The sequence below is a fragment of the Aptenodytes patagonicus genome, chromosome Z (genome assembly GCF_965638725.1).
Source record: "Aptenodytes patagonicus chromosome Z, bAptPat1.pri.cur, whole genome shotgun sequence".
NCBI classification, from domain to species: Eukaryota; Metazoa; Chordata; class Aves; order Sphenisciformes; family Spheniscidae; genus Aptenodytes; species Aptenodytes patagonicus.
The window spans coordinates 24,391,238-24,411,481 of record NC_134982.1 but is presented as its reverse complement, the minus strand read 5'-3'; the positions used below and the strand labels follow the sequence as shown (position 1 = coordinate 24,411,481).

The following is a 20,244-nucleotide window of genomic DNA, read 5'->3' as shown; positions in this document are numbered from 1 at the left end:
AAACCAGAAACAAACTCTAACAATAACTAGTTCTTTCCCAGGCCAGGTCTGTCATCCCTCCCTTGTGTTCCAAGCACACAAACTTGGTGCAAAAACTGCTAACTTCATGGTTATCAACTAAGGTCCAACATGATCTACCACTTTATCTCAGCATCAGATATATTGGACCAAGGATGGCTCCCAATGAGACACTTGCATACCTTTCGATTACATTCCCCAGTATTCTGGGAGGGCTTCTTATGGATTTTGGTTTTGTTGGGTTTTTTTTTCCCCCAGGTAAATACATAAATCCCACTTTGGCTCAGTATGTTCCAATAAAGTCTCCACATTCTGGAGGGTTCTGAGCACTATGCAGAAATATCCAGTAATTTTCTAGAAGTTGGATTGGGTGCAGCCTAGATGTTGCACCTAGATGAAACAGACTCAATAAGCCATGTTGACCCCACACACCACCATATGGTCCAAAATGGTCAACTCCATTGCTCTAAGAACATGTGCAAGAATACACAAGCTGTTTCCACATGTCACCTGATAGGCTGGGCAGGGCTTACTAACTTCGATTCCACATTGCAGTAACATGGTTTATACAACTTTTAAAACTGAGTTCTCTTTGCAGATGGTTAAGCCACATTTCTGTAGCACTACACAAAATCCACTAAAACTCAGATTGCCTTCTCACCTACTCTTGCAGAAATACTTCTTTCTTTTGTAACGTCCCTTAGCTAGAAATAGGCAGATAAGAATAATGCAGCATAGCAGCATGCTACATTATTCTCTTCTGCCCACTTTTATGACCCCTCTCTCTGATACTTCAAAGTGATTTCCCTAATTTATTGGAAAGGGAAGAGGTAGTGCCACCAATTGTCTGAGCTCTGGGACCCAAGAGAACTAGAAAACATACTACAGGGAAAGAAGCTAATGGTAAGAGAAATGAAAACTCACAGGCTAGAGCCAGCTCTGTGAAATTGTGTATTTTGTACTGCTGTTCCCACTGCAACAGATAGTACTATCTGTTTTACTAGTCCTTCCCTTGTGTGAGATGCTCCAATATCCTAATATCCCTGAGAGCAACAAACTGACTGGATAGCCATCCTGTAGCATTAGTCCAGCCTTTCAACACCTTTTTGGTAATAAAGGCAGTCTCTACAAAATGCCATCCTCTATAGAAGATGGCAATACCTGGCCTAGTTATTAGTAAAGGTAGCTTGGGACAAAGGCCATTTTATCATGGTATTCTCCAGCAAAACAAGAAGAAACTACATGAATTCACCAGATCAGTTTTCTGTCAGGCGTTCATTCATAGAGACCTATTTTCAACTTTTAACATATTAGAATACAAAAGAAACATTACTTTCTAATAACAATTTTATTTAAAAAGATGGCCTAAACATATGATATTTGGCCTTGATACTTTGATTTTACCAGCATCTTTAATTTTATATTCAAGGTCCAGGGAAATACAAAGAATAAACAGCTGTACCGAGAAAAGGGTGAAGCTGGTTATTCATAATTTGCTGCCAAATGCCTGAATAAAAAAATGGTACTAAACAGGAAAGAAATGTTTTTTCTTAACTTGTCCTCAGATATTATTTTAACAAGGTGAAAATACTTTAAACAGAAAAGTGATCATAACATAACCATTGTCCATTTATTTATGACAATAGACACACCTAAAGTTATATAGACATGCATCTTTGAGCACATACAGGGAAAAACTAATTTCTGTATTTTCTTTTTATGTTAGGGATTAAAGCCTGAAAAATGGAAAAGGACTAACAATGTAGGGGAAAAAAAAAAAAGGATTCAATAGCTCTTTCTGTTCTCTGAGAAAGCCAGATATGATGTCTGAAGATGATATATTTTTCTGTCTTCTTGAGTTACCCCAAAATAGAAAGAACAGCTACCAAAAATTAAGCAGTACAAAAAAAAGCAACAGGGCCATGCAATTTGCATCCAAGTGTTTTTTAAAAGACGCTTAAAGAGATTTCTGGGCCCTGGGGAACGCTGGTTGTGAATAACACAGGAGGGAAATTCTAGAGAAGTAGGGGGAGAAGAAGGGGGGGAAACTGTGATGTTATATCACTATTTATAAACAGAAAACATAACTCACATAATTATAAGCCTGACATTGATAAACTGTTCTTGAGCAAAAATAACAGAACCATTAACTTAGAACCATGAACAAATTACTTTATTTCTACTACTTGTGGACATAAAAAAAAAAGAGACTGTCAAACTACTTTGTGTGAAGGAAGAAAACACAGCATAATTTCTGACCAAGTTTACACATGACAAATACTGGGGAAACAGTAAAATGCCACAAAAGGAAGGTTAATGCTCAATCTACTTAATTTATCAAAGTTCATGGGTGATTTGGTCATAATTTGCAAATGAAGACGAATGCACTAACAGAAGCCTAGCAGATGAGTGAAAAAGGGTCTAATGGCTCTAAGATGAGCCAAAAGGCAGACCGAAAAGAAGCAGCATTTTTATTTATTTAACAAGAAAGCACTTACCAAAGAAAATTTTAGTGGGGTATCTTTCAGCATAAATCTCTACATTAAAATGGGATTTTTTTTCCCCACCAAAAGATAAGGTATGATAAAAGAATTTAAGAGAGTCTTGTGTGCTCTATTAGGTAAAACACTGGATTAAATGATCATAGCAGACTCTTCTGCCTTATCCTGTCAAAGTCCAGGCTTTTTGGACGTTTTCCATTTTCATTAGATAAACAGCTTCTTCTCATTAGAAGCACATATACCCTTATAAGGACTCAAGTTGGGTTTTCTTTATTCCTGCTGACACAAATTCTGTTCAGAATCTTGATTAATACATCTTAGACCTTTTTGCAGAAATAATCAGTGCAAGTTCTTGTGATGATAATTTTCATGAAGCACATTTCTGATAAAACATCTAAAATAGTTTTTCATGCTTATAATCATTAGGAAACTTTACTATGTTCTCCATGCTTAAACTTACTTTAAAGTCAAGTGATCATAAGAAACAGAAGTCAGTTTGTATACACTTTTTATGGAACACATGCAGTGAAATTCATTAAAGTTACAGTTGCTGAATAAAACACCACAGTGTTTTTTCACAAAAACAATTAATTTTATTTACATAGCTTTGCCTTAATTATGTGCAAAGGATTCTGATCAAAAAGGGAGTATTTCAGCCTGTACATATTCTTGACTCTTGACCAATAAAAAGTCTGCCCAGCAATGAACCTCAAAAATTTGTTCCTCAAAACATAATTCCTAAAATTTATTGTACTACTTATTACCATGTTTAGTCAGTTTTACTGAATTCAGACTCAGTGAACTAGTAAGACTATTAATTACAGAAATCATGACACTTGCAGCAAAAGGTTGGAGGATCTAGCTTAAGTGCCATGTTTTACTCCCTTGTTCTCAAAAACTCCTGTATCCTCAGAGACAAAAATTCAAGCTGCAAGAAATTATCCAACTTACCACTCATTTCAAGCAAGTAACCTCACAGAAAGAAAATGGAGGGGAAAAGAAAACAAATTCCAAATTCCATAGTAAAATGTAGCAGTAAAGATACATTCACACACACAAAAAAATCTTAAAATTGTTGATACCTGATTATGAAAATATTTTGCATAAATATCTATGACAAATATAGATTACACTTACAAGCACACAGGGCACTGAAGTGTGTTTATGAGCATGTAATTCATAAATGTAAAAATATCACTTTACAAGACTATAGCAGAATATTAGTCATACTTACCATCCTATCAACATTCTCAGTAAGGCTGCCTTTCAGTACAATACAGGCATGTTTTCAAAAGGAGATAACAATTTTTGTTGTCTCTGTGACCATAAGCTCCATGTACAGTGCCGTATGTTGAGATCTATTACTATTTACACTAGTGTCATTCAATATAAAATTCAGAGATCAGCACAAAGAGGCAGAAACCAATACATATCATCACTGGCTGCATGCCTATGTTAAAAATACAGTTGATCAACTAATAAAAAAAAATTAAGTTACACATGCTTTGCAAGTAAAATGCTTCACTGCTCAAGTGAAGTATGTGTAATCTTAACTGAGACAGTATGCAACCAGAGAGTTATCATTTATATCCAAAATAAATTTGAAACCGTGAAGTTTAACAAATAATGGTAAAAAGATTGAATCTGAAGGATATTATTAATAGTATTACTATTTCTTAGCTACCTATATAAAGATTTAAATTGTTCATGTGGAAAGCAAAACACCATGTCATATAATCACATTCACCCTTTACAAAAAAAACCAATGCAAAAAAAACCCCAAACAAAACTAAATTGAGTAACTTGAATTTCTTTATGAGAGGTTTTGCAGAAGCAGCACATAAATATTTAACAATATATTTGCAAAAATCCATCAACCAGTAATAAAATATCAACAAAACAGAGACTGAAATTGCAACTACTACCATTTATAACAAAAATTAGGCCACTTATGGGAGAAACAGAACACACACATATTGCTTTAACTTCCATAGAATCTGCTATATAATTTCAACTTAAAACACACCTATAGCCTTCTCATTGTGGGAGTTCACAACTGTGAGGAAACAGTACTATTATCACGCAAGAAATCAGAAAGAACAACGGAAAGACTTTTGCAAGACTGGATTTGTAAAGTTCACTGCAGAACTTAGTCCAGGAATGCTGACCTATAAATATAGTCCACAATGATCCATTCAGGAACACTTGACAGTGTTAAAGATTAAGACCAAAAGAACAGTGCAATGCTCCGGGTTTGGTTTGTTCCTTCCCCCTCCTCTCCCCCCCCCACTGAAATATTAACCATAGAGAATAGATTTCCAAGAGTAAAAATGCGTATTTTACAAAGCATCTGCTCGGAAAAGCAAGGGTCAATGTAGCATATTCTGGTCTTCAGTTCTAGAAAATACCACTGCTTTTTTGCTTTTAAATGTAAATATCAAGTTGTCTATTAAGCTAGAAAAATAAATGCCTTCAATGAAATTCTGAATTAGACTGCTAGAAACATTGAAGAAAGATTTATGAATAATCATTTAATCTGAAATAGCATTCCTGAAATCACATCTGTAACATTCATACAATATCCACCAAAAGCATGCAGGCAGCAATGCAGCTAACAAGCTATAATTAATATAAAAGTATCTGTGAAAAACCTTGAAAATGCTCCCTTAAAATAGAAGAAGCAGACTAAACACAACCACCATCATTAGCTATTGAAGTTCCTCTCAAATTATTTCCTTTACCATTTTCAAAGAAAACAGATTTAAACATCAGCATGCTGGCAAAAGAATTCTTCAAAATTTCTTCAAATATTCTAAGCTTACATTCAGAAGAAATATGAGAAAAACATAAAACTAAGAAGGTAAATTATCTAGATACAAATGTATTCACAAAAAGTAAACATTTTTATACAGAAAAATCAAATTATTGTTGTACTTAAGGACAGACACCATTTAACTTAAAAATTTCAAAGTGATTTGTAATACATCAACTTTTTAAAATGAAATAACCACCGTTTTTCCTATGCAAAAATCTTTTAATCAGAGTAGATATTCTCCAGTGGAATTAAACTCCGATTTAATAACAGACTACCAGCAGCAATCGCCCCCTCAAATAATGTAAACTGCTGCGAGGAATAGCTAGCAAAGAAAACTGAAAATGAAAAATTTACGAAGGAAATGGGAATGTAAGTGATCTTCAATAGGCCCAACTGTTAAAGCAAAGTGACAGTGGAATGAAAACAGAGTAGAAACCTAACAACAGTAGGGAAAGGACTAAAAATTTGGTTGATCAGAATTCAGCTAGTGGCAAAGAATCAGAAAATGGTATTGCTGTACGTATACAGCAGTAAAGGAAACGTCCTCCCAGAAAAGGTCCTGTACAGTGACTTGCCTTGGAAAGGTTGCTTATATACCTGTGGAAGAAGAACACAGGAAAGGGGAAGAGTACTTTCAGCAGAAAACCCCTAAAACAACAAAGATAAAAGATGCAAAAGAAAAAGTTAATTACCCTACACTGCACAGCTCTCAGAGAGAGCTGAGCTTCCCTGTTGACCAAAGTGGAAGAAAAAAGAAACCTTGAATACAACTGTTTATTATATAGGAATTTACATCAAGCTCATCACTAAGATAACACTGTAATGCTGATGATGGTTTGATTAGAAATTGAATATTTCAGGCTGAAGAGAAAAAGGGGTTAGAAAGGCAACAGTTTGTTAAGATTCTTCAAAAAAAACATGATGGAAAATCTCTTATCCCACTTGACAGCAAAGATGATAGGTGGACTTGCAGACAACTCAGTGAAGACCTGTACTCAAAAAATTACCAGTGTGTTAAGTGTTATAAAACAGGATGGAGAATAACATGAAATATGGTTTTTTATCTAAGACAGTGTAGCAGCTACAATCTTGGAGGTAAAAAAAAAGAAATTAGTACTCAATTTAGTAGCAGTTATCTTTACCATCTGAAAGATTTCCAAATCAAATCTGCTCAGCTCACAAAGTTTGTAATTTATTTTCTTTTGTTATTACCAAACTACCAACTACTACTATTAACTACTATCAAAAACGTAACAACTTTTTAGGCAAGAATTGAATTTCACTTCTTATTGACGAAACGTTATTAATTATAAAGATTCCACAACCAGAATCTGACAACCAACATGACTTGTTCTACACTATATTAAAAATACCTATTACCTAATTTGGCTCTGTAGTAAGGCACATAAAGTAATAAAAATATTGAATTATACCATGAATTGACTGTCTAGAGACAAACAGCAGATGTGATGAATAAAGAGTTTGAACATACTGTAGTCATCCTTCACTGTAGTACCACTTTAAGATGTACTGCTCATATTTACAAAAAAAGTATTCTATAATAGAAACAAAAACCTCAAAATGTCTCTTCCCATGCTACTCAACTCTGTTGAAACAAAGAAAGGAAATGGAGCATGAACATTCAGCAATTAAAAAGTACATGGCTATACCACTGTTTAATCCGTCTTGTTATGTTACCCCCCCAAAAAAAAGTCACATGTGCAGCTAAACAACTGAGAACACTCCAGCCCTTTGAAATGATATCTTACCCACAATATAGTGCTAACAATTCACTGTATAATAAGGATTACACATTCTCACCTTCCATCATGCTAACTGCATTTTCACGGGTCATCTACGCATCCTTTTTTCCAGGTGACTAGACAAATGCACACACAAACTTCACCTAAAAATACACTGACTCTTGCCAAGTAGCAGCAGGATGAAATATACCACAGTAACAATCCTGTCTTTGTCGCAGGCTAACACTATACCTATTAACACGCTTTGATGCTTAGCCAAGAAAAATCTCAGTGCTGGGATTCTGGGTTTTGTGCCCAAACAATCTCGGTTTGTGTGTAATATAGTATAGTCTGCTTTTAAGTTACTGCCAATCATTAACTGTACAAAGAGTATGTCTGGGATTATTTTTTCTTTACAATGAATGTTATTAAGGTAAAGAATACAGAAAAATCTACATTATTTTGAAAAGAATAAATGAATCATACAATCCTTAGCATTAAGTAAATGGCCTTATTCAGAAAAATAAAGTATTTCTAAAACCAATTCTGAACTAATCTCTTTCCTGTATGTCAGTTATACATGTCTGAAATATTGAATTTCTTCAACAAAATATAAAAACGCAAATGAAAAGGAACACACTAGCTTCTTAAACTTATGAATAACTTCAGGATTCATTTTTACCAAAGGAAAAGAAGATCGTTCTTTTCATTTTCTGAGATAATTAAAAAGAGAACCTCATCAGTCAAAAAGTAACTGATCAACAGTTTTAAAGAAGAATGGATAAAATTTAAAACATTACACTTAGCTAAATCATATATTATTGCTCTCCTTAAAGAAAATTAGTCAGACTGAAGTGAGTGATCCCTCATGCATTGAGGAAAAGAAGTAAGTAAAGCAAAAGAAAGTATCAATTAAGTGTACTTTAAAAGCATTACGACCATGATACTACTTGAAAAGATGAGAAAAATCCTAATAACCGAATGACTTGGTAAAATATATATAAGGATTAAAACAAAAGTGAGTATCATTCAAGGTTCTAGTCCCAGCAAGATGCCGTCCCCCATTTCTCTCTAAGATTGATGTCTGTATCTTTTATGCAGTGTGCTGTGGGCAGAAGGTCATGCACACTTTCTACAGCACTAAAACTTGCGTAAAAGTCTCTTGTCTTTGACAGCTTACTTCTGGCCCTGGCTTTGTAGCTGATTTTGTAAAATTTGATTTACTGGGATTGTATAAGGGATCTATTTTACAAGGAACTCCATAAGCAACTGTAACACTCTAATTGAGGAAAAAATGGCAAGAAAAAGTGGCCAATGGGACAGGAAAGGAAGGATCTCTTGAGACAGCCTTACGACAAAAAAAAAAAGTTACTCAATCCCAAGGGTAAGGACTTTTTCTGTCATTTTAGCCAAAATATTCCTTCCTCTTCTTTATCCTTCATACCATACAATGATTGTCAAATTCCAGTACAAAGGCATTGCAGTGGTTCTCATGCTTATTTCTATGAACTTTTACTTACATTAATACTTTCACTGGAATCATTGAGTCATGTAAACATTTGCAGAAGTGAGCAATTTCCATATGACTGTGGATAAATGGCAATTTATAAATTAGCACTTTGGTTTCAAATCCATATTGAATTTATGTGCCGTGGTAAGTCACTCAAAGCATACAACACACAGACAAATTAATGTGGAAGCCTATCAAAACAAACATCTGACATGTAGGTAGGTATGACTGTAAGATATTATATGGCCTGTGGGTGAATCTGTGTATGGTATCATTACAAAGTTAGGATATCAATACCAAAACAAAAGATTCAGAAATAATTTCCCTTCTTTCAGACACTCTTGAAATATATAGGACTAAATCTCTTTCCTTCTTTTTCCTCTTATATCTAAAGTGAATTTTTGTGTGTGCAATTTTCTAATTTAACATTAGCCATAGTCAAGATCAAGCAAGGCACCATAAAAATACCTAACATTCTTTTCTGGGGATCTAATTTATAAAGACACCTTCACAAACAGACACAAAAAAAAAAGTTCCGTTTATAAATTACAAAGATGTGGAAGTTTATATGTTTATACTTTTCAAAAGGCAGAAGATTAAAACAGCTATGACATTAATCATACACACACTAACAAAACTGGAATTTAAAAGAATTAATTCTTTTAAGCATTAATTTAAATCAATACATCAAAATAAGTTCACATTTCAGATTTCTTCATGAAAGTCACATTGACTTAGCTTACACCAACAGCATTCCCACTGTTTTTTGATACCTAGAAAATGAATTCCCACCAATTTGTGTCTGTGCTTTTTCTCAACACCACAGGTGAAAAAAAAAAGTTTTCCCTTTTCTATCAGGTAGCTCCAGCTCTCACACACCTGCTTACCATAGCTGTGGCAATAAAGCACAACAGACATGTTCTCTCAGGTAACACAGACTTAAAAGTATTTAAGATTCAAGAGAGTTCCACCTGCAAACCACAGGAGGCATGCATAAATCAGAACCAGTACAATGCACTTTCAGTGTCAACTAGGTATTATGCTGTATAATAATATTTCATAGACCATTATTTTGTCTACTTAGTTTCTGACATAATCTCTAAATTCTTCAAAGGTAGTGCCCCACTTAAAGCATGTCACAACTCTGAGTTTGAGCGGAGTTTGGGGTATGTGTGGCAAGGACTGTAGGTAGAAGCACCTACACTTACAGAGTAAAAACAGGAAAATGTGTTGATCTTGACATGTGGCAGCAGCTTTCTGTAGTCTTATGCTGTAAAGTCAATTCATAATTAATGGAATAACTTAATCCCTCCCTCACAGCTGATACTCCAAACTCTTTACCTCTTTATTCGGGCTGAGTCTTGTCCAGATTCCCACAAAATGCTCCTCTAGTGAAAGAACACTGTCTTCATGTGTACTGAAAATATTTAGGCAGGTACTACCTGCATAATACAGAAATTATATCTGCTATGTCCTTGCCAGGTCTTCACAGCCAAGTTCGCATGCTTGAATTAATACCTTCTCAAGAATTCATATGATGAACAAGTAAAATTGTCTAATTCAGCTAGTGTTCATGATGTACTTGTATTGAAGGCAAATGACTAACCTAATGAAATTCTGCTTGGACACAGATCAATCAAGATACAGAAAAATAGGAAGACTGAAATACTGCCATACTGCTCTGTATGTATATCACAATATTTCATATGCCTAATACTTTCCATCAGAGAGGTACTGCTTCTCCAAAGAGCTTTTCAAATGACATTTCAAGCCAAAGAGCAGAAATAGAAATCCAAATCTATTAACTACTGAAGAACAACCAGTAGAACACTTAGAGCAGTCCTAAGTATGTTTAGTGTAATAAAAGCTGCTACAGGTTAGGATTTAAGAGAAACATTTTGATACCCTGCATTGAAACAGGACTAGTAGGAAAGATTTGCTACTTACATGTTCCCTTGAAATTCAGCAGTATATGAGCTTTTGCACTTTTCCAGAAATACTGGTTAGAATTTTATGGATTATGAAATAGGTGCTGCATCCTACTTGAGAAAAGCTGTGGGGCAGTTCTGAAGAGCAAAATAACTTCCTTGGGAAGTTTATAGGCTCTGTTTTCCAGACAATAATTTCAGACCTTTCTGTCAGCATATTATGGGACAAAACTACATAAAAGGAGGTGAGATTACAGAAGATAACACATAACTTCTTTGACCTCTAATTGCAAAAATTTCAGTATATAGGATTCTCCCATAACACTTTTCAGTCTCTTGCAAGCCACAAGAGCTATAAGGTCAAGAAAGTATAGGTGGCCTCTCAGCAACTAGCTTCCACTCTAATATTATACATTAAAATATTTTATATATGACTATATTTTAATATACAACATACAGTTGTAACAGATGGAGCTCTGGGGACGCTGATGGTAAACTCTAGCTAAGTACCCAGCAAAATTTCTAAAATGTTATGCTGACTACCCTATACCTAAAAATTAGAACTCAGAGTTCTATGTTTAATGTAGTTTTGCAAAGCACAGCACAGAGTATCTTAATACAAGGAATCACTGAAGAACAAATTAGAAGTATTCAGAAGGGAAGTTGGGGTTTTTTTGGTCATAAAATACTTTCTCCCCCCACCCTGAGAAAAGATTACAGATCTCTAGTTACCACCCTATTTGAAATACAGGCTACATAGAGCACAATGAAGTCAAACGAAAAATGTTGTAACTCTACAGCTGCCGTTTTATAGCAGTACATTAAACAAATATATCTAACTTCGTCATGTCTTATGTAATCATCATTACCCACTCTGTTTTCAAATCAAGACAATGTACTTTGAATACACTCCTCTATCTAGCAAAGGAGAGATATAAAAAAGTCTAATTTCATGTCATCACTCACTTAGTAATTGTTCTATTTCAGTACGTGATTAAATAGTTACTTTTGCATAAAATTGGAATTTCTCAATTTAATCTATTAAATTGTTTAAAATAGCTTTGGGCACTTATTTTAGGGTGGAGCACGAAATGGTCCACTTCAAGGAAGTTAAAATGAAACAACATAAGCTAGTTTGCTGGTTTAAAACTATTGATGGTTCTTAGTTTTAAAAGAATACCCGTACAAATGGAGCATAATAATCACACAGTGAACATGTCTTTTTTGAAGTACAGAATGAATGATTTTGAATAAAATACAAATATTTACAATAAGGTTCCACTGTTGGATGAAAAACAAGCATTACTCTTAACACTTACAAAAATGTAATAATTCAAAAGTTCTAAGAAAATTAAATTCAAAATGCAGGCAGCATAGTAACAAAGATCTGAAGGTACCATAATATGAAAAAATACAAGAGCAGGAGAGACTGAAAATGTCAAGGCAATCTCATGCAATAATCTTTTGTAGTAGTACAGTATATCTAGCGATAGATTTTAACCTCTGTTTGGTTCCACTTGACAGTTTTGTTTTATTTTTTCTTTTATTCTTTTAACACCTAACAGATGTTTTTCATTATTCTAAAACCTGACACTTTACGGACTTCAGCAAAGATTTCTGGATCCAAAGTTAAGAGGTCATGATAAAAGGGCAATAGGTTTTTCTGTATTATAATGAGCTGCAGCTAAAGCTATTAGCTTCATTACACATCCAAAACCGAAAACTAATCAGTTTATATGTGCTCATCTCAACAGTTAAATGAATTTTACATCAATTTTATTGGCAATGTCTCTTTAAAAAAATCCGGTACTGGATTACATACACACAAAAAAGTACTTCTTGAATCAAACTAGAATACAATAATCCAATAAAACTTTCCCACAGAAAAAGCACACTAGTCAAAACCAAAAAGGTTTCAGAGCAGCATATCAATTCTGACATAATGCTATCAGAGAGTTTTTTAGTAGAATTCAACATGAGTTCCTGACTGGGTGCTAACTTGGCTAATTTTAGAGTCAACCCAAATAACCCCTCCTATTATATGAAATCAGGAAAACTTGCTTCCCAGTACTTTCAAGTAAAGAAGTCCTTAAAAAAAATCAGCAACATAAAACAGGCTAAAAGAACATCTTTATTAAGAATTAGGTTACAAAGTTATTGCTTAAAATAGTTGCCAATGAGACATTAAACACTGACTGGAAATATATCTATTCACTCCAGGGAATTCGATACTAAATCCACTAATAGTGAATCACACAAGCTGCCACAGTAGCAAATTCTCCTATCAGGATTGCTGGGCAACCTGGGCTTGCTAAATAAAACAAAAGCTGAAGACAACAAGTTGCCAAAATCTAGGAAGTAAAAAAACAGAGTAAGTGTACAAAATGGGAAACTAGGTCTTGGAGAGTGATGACTGAAAATAATCTGGAAAGCCGTAGCAACATAAGCAATCTCAGTGGAATATTGGTAAAAAGGGCTAGTGTGGGCACTGTATGAATAAACAGGGAGGTGGAAGTAAGAAAAAAAGTTTTTACTCTCTGTATACAGCAGTAGTAAGGCTAATAAGAGATTACTGATGAAAGCTCAAAAAATGTTGAAAAATTGGAGAAGGAACAAAAAAAGTCATAAAGTGATTTGAGGACTGGAAAAAATGTCTTACTGTGAAAGACTGAAAGAACTCAATGGGTACAGCTTATCAAAAAGACAGAAAGGACTCAATTAGAATTTACATAGTTAAAGTAAGAGAAAATACAGCATACTGCAGTGAACTTCAGAAAAAGGCACAGCAAAAAAATTCATTGGCTACAAGCTGAACCCAGACAAATTAAAATGGGAAACTGGATGAGGTACTGTTGGGGTGAGTTATCTAAATACTGGAATAGATTAAACTCACTGACTAAATATGGATCAAACTACACTCTCTTGATATCTACAAATTACGTTTGAATGCCTTTCCTGTTCAGCTGTAGCCAAACAGTAAGCTCAATACAGGGGTAACTGGCAGTAAATTATGGCATCAGACACACAGTTTATCTAACGGTCTCCTTTGGCTTAAAACAGAATACCTGAATTTGCTATACGAAAACAGCAGCAGTTCTTTAGGTATAGTGAAGTTTGAAGTCAGTTGCAATGGGAGTGTATTCAAGAACTCAGAAGCCAGTCTTATTAACGTGCAATTTATATTTCCTGGTGCTAAACTGAAAAGCAAGGAGACAAGCTGTACTGTTGGACAAGGCCTGATAGTAACAGTTATACCTGGTTGCACATACATGCACAGAAATGTAACTGTTATAAATAACAAAGAAGTTACAGATTTTCAACAATTACAAGAATGACAAGAATTCTTCCACTGTAGAATTATTTGAGTCTCTCAAATTATTTTTATTTCTTTTCATTATAATGCTTGCATTATAAGCACAAGGTAACAAGTGCACAGTAAATGCATTTAGAACAAAATATTCTACCATACATTATTCATTTATGAACAAAAGATATCCAATTCTTCATTTATAACAACTGTGGATTTACAAAGAGAAAAAGAAGGTTTGATTTAAAGGTCTTTTAAAAGACTCCATGAGATCACACATAAAATTACCTTTGGCTGGTCTACACTACAGTACTTTGAGAGCACTTTAGGAAAGCAAAGCAATCTTGCATGCTCAGTGTGTCAATGTTTATTCAGATGCTAAGAAAATGTTATGGTGTCTTAACTATATGCAATTTTTACTGCATGGTCTGAAATGGACTTAGCATGAACTTGAGCATGTCTGCCTAGCATTATTAACTATTTTTATTACTATGTGCCTCGATGACAAAATGACAGTGGGGATGCAAGTCATTTGACCAAGTGCAGATATCTGTAAGGAAACTAGTTATTTCATCTTGTCTTTTAACAAATGGAGAAAAAGAAGTCAGAGGAATTACACCTTAAAAAGTGTTATACACTTCTGGTTTGAGGATGAAGCAAGTAATTTCTTATATATACACACAGTAAATATCTAAAGCTTCATGAGATTATTTATTTTACCCATGACAAGAAACATGCATATAAGAAAAACTAGGAATGCAAAGGAGTGGCAATACACCTACTTTTAATTACAATAGTAGTTAATAGCAACTACTACTATTCATCTCCTTATGATAGTCAGCGATGGCTTATAAGCCAAAAAAATGTGATTACTTAGTTCAACTGCAATTCATAGGATTATTAGGAGAAAAATATACAACAGGAAATACAAACACAGCATCACTTGAATTTAACTCTAACTACTCAAAAAGAAAAGTCAGCTTTCTTCCTCAGTAGTTCAGCTATTCTAGACACCAATTTCATAGAATCATAAAATTATAGAATAGTTTGGGCTGGAAGGGACCTTTAAAGGTCATCTAGTCCAACCCCCCATTCAACCAGCAGGGACATCTTCAACTAGATCAGGTTGCTCAGAGCCCCGTCCAATCTGACCTTGAATGTTTCCAGGGATGGGGCATCTACCACCTCTCTGGGCAACCTGTGCCAGTGTTTCACCACCTCAGCGTAAAAAATTTGTTCCTTATATCTAGTCTCAATCTATCCCCCTTTAGTTTAAAGCCATTCCCCCTTGTCCTGTCGCAACAGGCCCTGCTAGAAAGTTTGCCGCCATCTTTTTTATAAGCCCCCTTTAAGAACTGATAGGGTGCAAGAAGGTCTCCCCAGAGCCTTCTCTTCTCTAGGCTGAACAACCCCAACTCTCTCAGCCTTTCTTCATAGGAGAGGTGTTCCATCCCAAGAGCAGAGTAGAGGGGCAGAATCCCCTCCCTCGACCTGCTGGCCACCCTTCCTTGGATGCAGCCCAGGACACGGTTGGCCTTCTGGGCTGCGAGCGCACATTGCTGGCTCATGTCCAGCTTTTCATCCACCAGTACCTCCAAGTCCCTCTCGGCAGGGCTGCTCTCAATTCCTTCATTCCCCAGCCTGTATTGATACCAGGGGTTGCCCTGACCCAGGTGCAGGACCTTGCACTTGGCCTTGTTGAACCTCCTGAGGTTCACACAGGCCCACTTCTCGAGCTTGTCCAGGTCCCTCTGGATGGCATCCCGTCCCTCTGGCATGTCGACTGCACCACTCAGCTTGGTGTCATCTGCAAACTTGCTGAGGGTGCACTCGATTCCACTGTCTATGTCATTGGTGAAGATATTCAACAGTACCAGTCCCAATACAGACCCCTGCGGGACACCAATTGCATATTGCTATTTAATAGCACATCCATTATAAGGACTCAACTGAAATTATTGACTGTACAGTGAATAACTGTACAATCACCTGTACTCTACTTGCACACTGCATGTCTTGCAAAGAAGCAGCAGTGAAAATTTTTAAAAGCTGGTAACCAGAAATGTGTAGCACCCGAGCTCCACCTACAGGATGAAAACAAGTGTAAACCCAGTATTTATAATTACCAAACTAGAAGAGGACTGTTTACTCTGAAGCCTTCAGATGATCATCTCAAGCCACTGCCATTTTACAAATGCAATGTAATGCTGATAAATTTGATTACTATTGCAATGATGGCAAACACTTCTCTATCTGTATACATTCCTTCATGTAAACAGCTGTTCTATACTTTGAAGTTTAGGTTTAAGCTTTCGAATAAAAAAACAACAGACCTGTGGAATTTCTCTAACAACGTGACAGAATGAATGGGAAATTCTTTTTCCCCAAGGTTTCCTATCTAATACAAAATTGGAAAGGGTCTCAAATTATTTTTTAAAACATACACAAAAGGTTCAAATGCATACTGAAATGGCTAAAATTAACATCACCATTTGAGCACTCCAAGTTTGATTGCATTTAGAAGTGGTATTGGGTTTCAGTACCTTCTTAAATTCATGGTGTCTATTGTTTCCATATTGTTTCTCTGAAACAGATGTGCAAACTTATGACTTCACAAATGGATTTGTGTTAAAAGAAACAGAACTAATACAAATGAATACAGATTTGTAGAAAAAGTCATGCATGTTAAAAGACAGTACTCTGCAAAAATATTTTTAGAAGTTCAATTATTCTATTAGCACATTTAAATATCTGATGAGATGAACAATTCTAATAGATACGAGATGTTTCTTGGCCCTCTGATATGTTAGTAGACTTTATCCTTCAAGCTATGTATGGTGGATTCAACTTTTTGATATTTGCACCTCCCACATCTCTGCCTGCTCTGATCAACACACACTTGGACTACAGTGGGTGGTGAAGTCCCATGAGACTATTATCAAACATCTCCAGCACACTTACAAAAAAGTCACTATTCCAGACAATGAAACTTGATAATGTTTATCTTACTTTATGTCATCAGACCTCAAAGTTAAACACCTTAATTATAACAAACAATACCATGCCTTTGATTTTCATGCCAGACAATTATTTGGAAAACAGTAAGTCTAGAAATTGATGTTACTTGTGGTACTAAGCAGTATCTCCCAAGGCTATGGGTCCGAACTGCTAAAAACACATCCAATAAAACCCTCTTCTGAGTTAAGATAACCCATTTGGCTATAATACTACTGCTACTACCCTGAAAGAGTGGAATAGCCACAAACACAACACATTGACGGTCCACATGCAGAGCCAGCAGCTTACAGAATGCCTACACAAATGTCTCTGAAAATGTGATAAAACATCATGCAAGCTTGGGCATAGAGTATCGCATTCCTAAGGATATGTTATAGCTTTATGTTCCCTTCATGCTACAAACTTGCTATTATACCTTAGGCAAATTTGTTTCTAGCAGCCATCCCTGTAAACCCAACAGACAGTTAAACAGATTGGTGGATAGGTTGTTGGGCAGATTGTATGTACTTACTACCTACCTGAGTCCAATGCATTTTATTATTCTAAAGATGTTATTTGGCTGCCATGTACTTGAAGGTACTTTTTCAGAAAAAGCTTTTCTTGGAGAACTTCTAAATTTCTGAATCCTCACCTCCACTGGCTATTTAACACTAATCTGTATTTGTCCAATCTCCATGAGCAGGAACAGTTCATTGACTCTGAGAAGCTTATGCTTATTCTGTATTGGGGAATATTATAGGTAATATCAAAAACATTATTAGGGTGCAGGATTTATCAATCTCTGAAGGCAGAGTACTGAAAACTAGGAACTTCTTTCTGCAGCCAGGAAACTGCTTCAGCACAATGTTTCTGCAAGATTTGAGACAGAAGACTATCTCATGTACTCTTGTTCCACATACTGACATATAACCATTTTAATAGACACAAGATAAATATTCATGTAATTTACCACTGGGATTATGCATTGATCTCAACCGTAGGACTAGTAATCAGATTTTGGGATCCAAGTTACCCATCATCCTCCTTGATCTCAGTATACTTCCTGTGGACCAGTTGTCTACAGCAGAGATATTACAGCCACCAATTTCCAAAGCAGCCACACAGCACAACTTCAAAGATGGCAGTAAGGAAAAACAGGGGATGGGTTTTTAGAAGATGTCTTGTATAAGTCCTCTGAAAGAATACCTAGTTATATGCAGCACAGCCATGAAAAACATGACACTAAATTTCATATACTGTGATTTAGGTGCTCTTATAGAGAGAAAAGAAGAATGAAAAACAGAAAGCCAGTGCTCATGAAATAGTTTTATGTATATGTACATAACACTACATGGTTCTACAAAGAGATCAGATTTATGTACGGTTCCAAAAGAAATGGATTAACATCAATTTACAGATCTGACCACACAAATCTTGTTGAGTACATAAAGTTTGCCACAGCATGAAAGTTAGTTGTCCTGCCTCTAACTAAAAGTAAAATCCTATGACAGGAAAAACTAATGCCCATTTAAATTAAAAATTTTGTTTACTATATCCTTTTATGTTATTGTGTTGAATTTTTGATGTAAAATGCACGATATCTTATTTATCTCCAGCTATTAAGTACATTGGGTCTTCTTTTCAGCAAACACAAAATTACGAGGAACTTTGGAAGTAACATCATCTGGGCCAGAAAAAGAACTGACTGGAACCTACTCAGTTTTGCTCAAATTACAAAGGCTCCTGTACTGTACCTGGTGTGCTTCTCAGATTCAAGTCAATACTGGAGAAGACGTAGAAAAGGACACTGAATTTCCTGCTTAAATCCCATGAATATTTTATTTTCTGGAGCTATTCAAAATTATTAAAGTGGTTAATAAAAAATATTTTCTTGGCAACGTTGTCACTGGGTTTTTCACTGCTCCAAAAAAGGCAGACAAACAGCAACACTTACAGTTGGTATATTTTAATATACCAATATTAAAAGATTATCCAATACAATGCAAGTGCTCCTACCACTCTAAAAGCACAGCCTGCTTCTAAATATATAGGCCACACAGAGTAAAATAAAAAATTCTACCTCATCTGGAATGCTCAAAACTTACTAATCTTGTTTTTAAAATCATACCAAATTCTTTCAGTAAAAAATAATCAGATCGATATCCACCAAAGTTGCAAATGTCAGGGTGTGATTTCCCTTTTCTCTTAATAATTAGTTTTGTTTTACAATTAAGACAATGATTGAATGCCCACCATAACTGACAACAGCCCCTTGTTCAATAAGATATAGTTGTTTTTATTTTTAGCAGGTATATATAGTCATATAAAGCCAGAATAACCTGCAGAGGGTGCAAGTCAGATATGTGAATTTCTGATGACTGTAAAACAACTGATTTTGTTTCAGTTATTCCTTCTGTTTTCCAACCAAAGTTTCAATACATATAATACACCTTAAAGTGTATTATTATTACAACAAATGTATCGTCCTGTGTCTTGACCCAAAGCCTTTACTTCCCAGTTATTAACAGAGACGGTAATTGCTATGGAACTTGTGAAGCTTTTATATTGACTACCAGGTATTCTTTTGTCACAGACTGTCCTGGATTCTTCTGTGTTGGCAATATGCCTTGGCCATTACATAAAAAACCATATCTGCAGTGAGGGTAAACAGGGGGAAGAAAAAAACCAAACAAACCAACAAACCAAAACCCAAAACACAGAGGGGGAATGGTTCAGTTCAGAGGAAACTGTTGTGGGAGAGAATCTGAGACAGCCACTACATACACAGAATTTAGTATAGGCAAAGCCTGAATAATTTCATCAGGCAGTTATTTATGACAACTGTGCAGAGTTAGAGTACAAAAACTAAACTATCTTTTTGATGCTTCCTCCCCTTACCCCCCCAGTAAGTTTCACTGAATAAGTAAATTTCCACATTGAACTTTATAACTGCAAAGACTTAATTGTTCAGTAACTTCTGGAGCCCACGTTTATTGAAATACTGGACAATCATTCCTAGTAAGTTTGCCATCAGGTCCACTACACATCACTTGCATACATGATGAATGTTTTTATGCAATATAAATATCATTAGGCAGAAATTCCCAAACCAGCTCTGGAAGAAAGACTGCCAAGACACAAGGTTCCAAGAAAACAAACTAACTCACTGAAAATTGAGTGCTAATCAATACAGATGTTCACGAAGGCTGGCACAGCTATAATACATGACTGGAACCCATGCTTTTATGTCTGTAAAGAGCAGAATATTGCTACAGAAACATAACAATTTGTCTAGAGCTAGTTTAATAATTTGAATACAGTGTTACACGACTAAACATAGACATATTCCAACCCTCTGAGAACAGCCCTAGATGGTATTTAAAAACTGATCTATCAATTGCATTATTGAAAAACTGGTACACTGTA

At 35.3% G+C, this 20,244-nt stretch overlaps 1 protein-coding gene across 1 annotated transcript in view; it reads right to left on the bottom strand.

Moving 5' to 3' along the window:
* CWC27 (CWC27 spliceosome associated cyclophilin) overlaps window positions 1-20,244 on the bottom strand; it is a 123,200-nt gene that overhangs the window by 84,454 nt on the left and 18,502 nt on the right. The window lies entirely within an intron of this gene.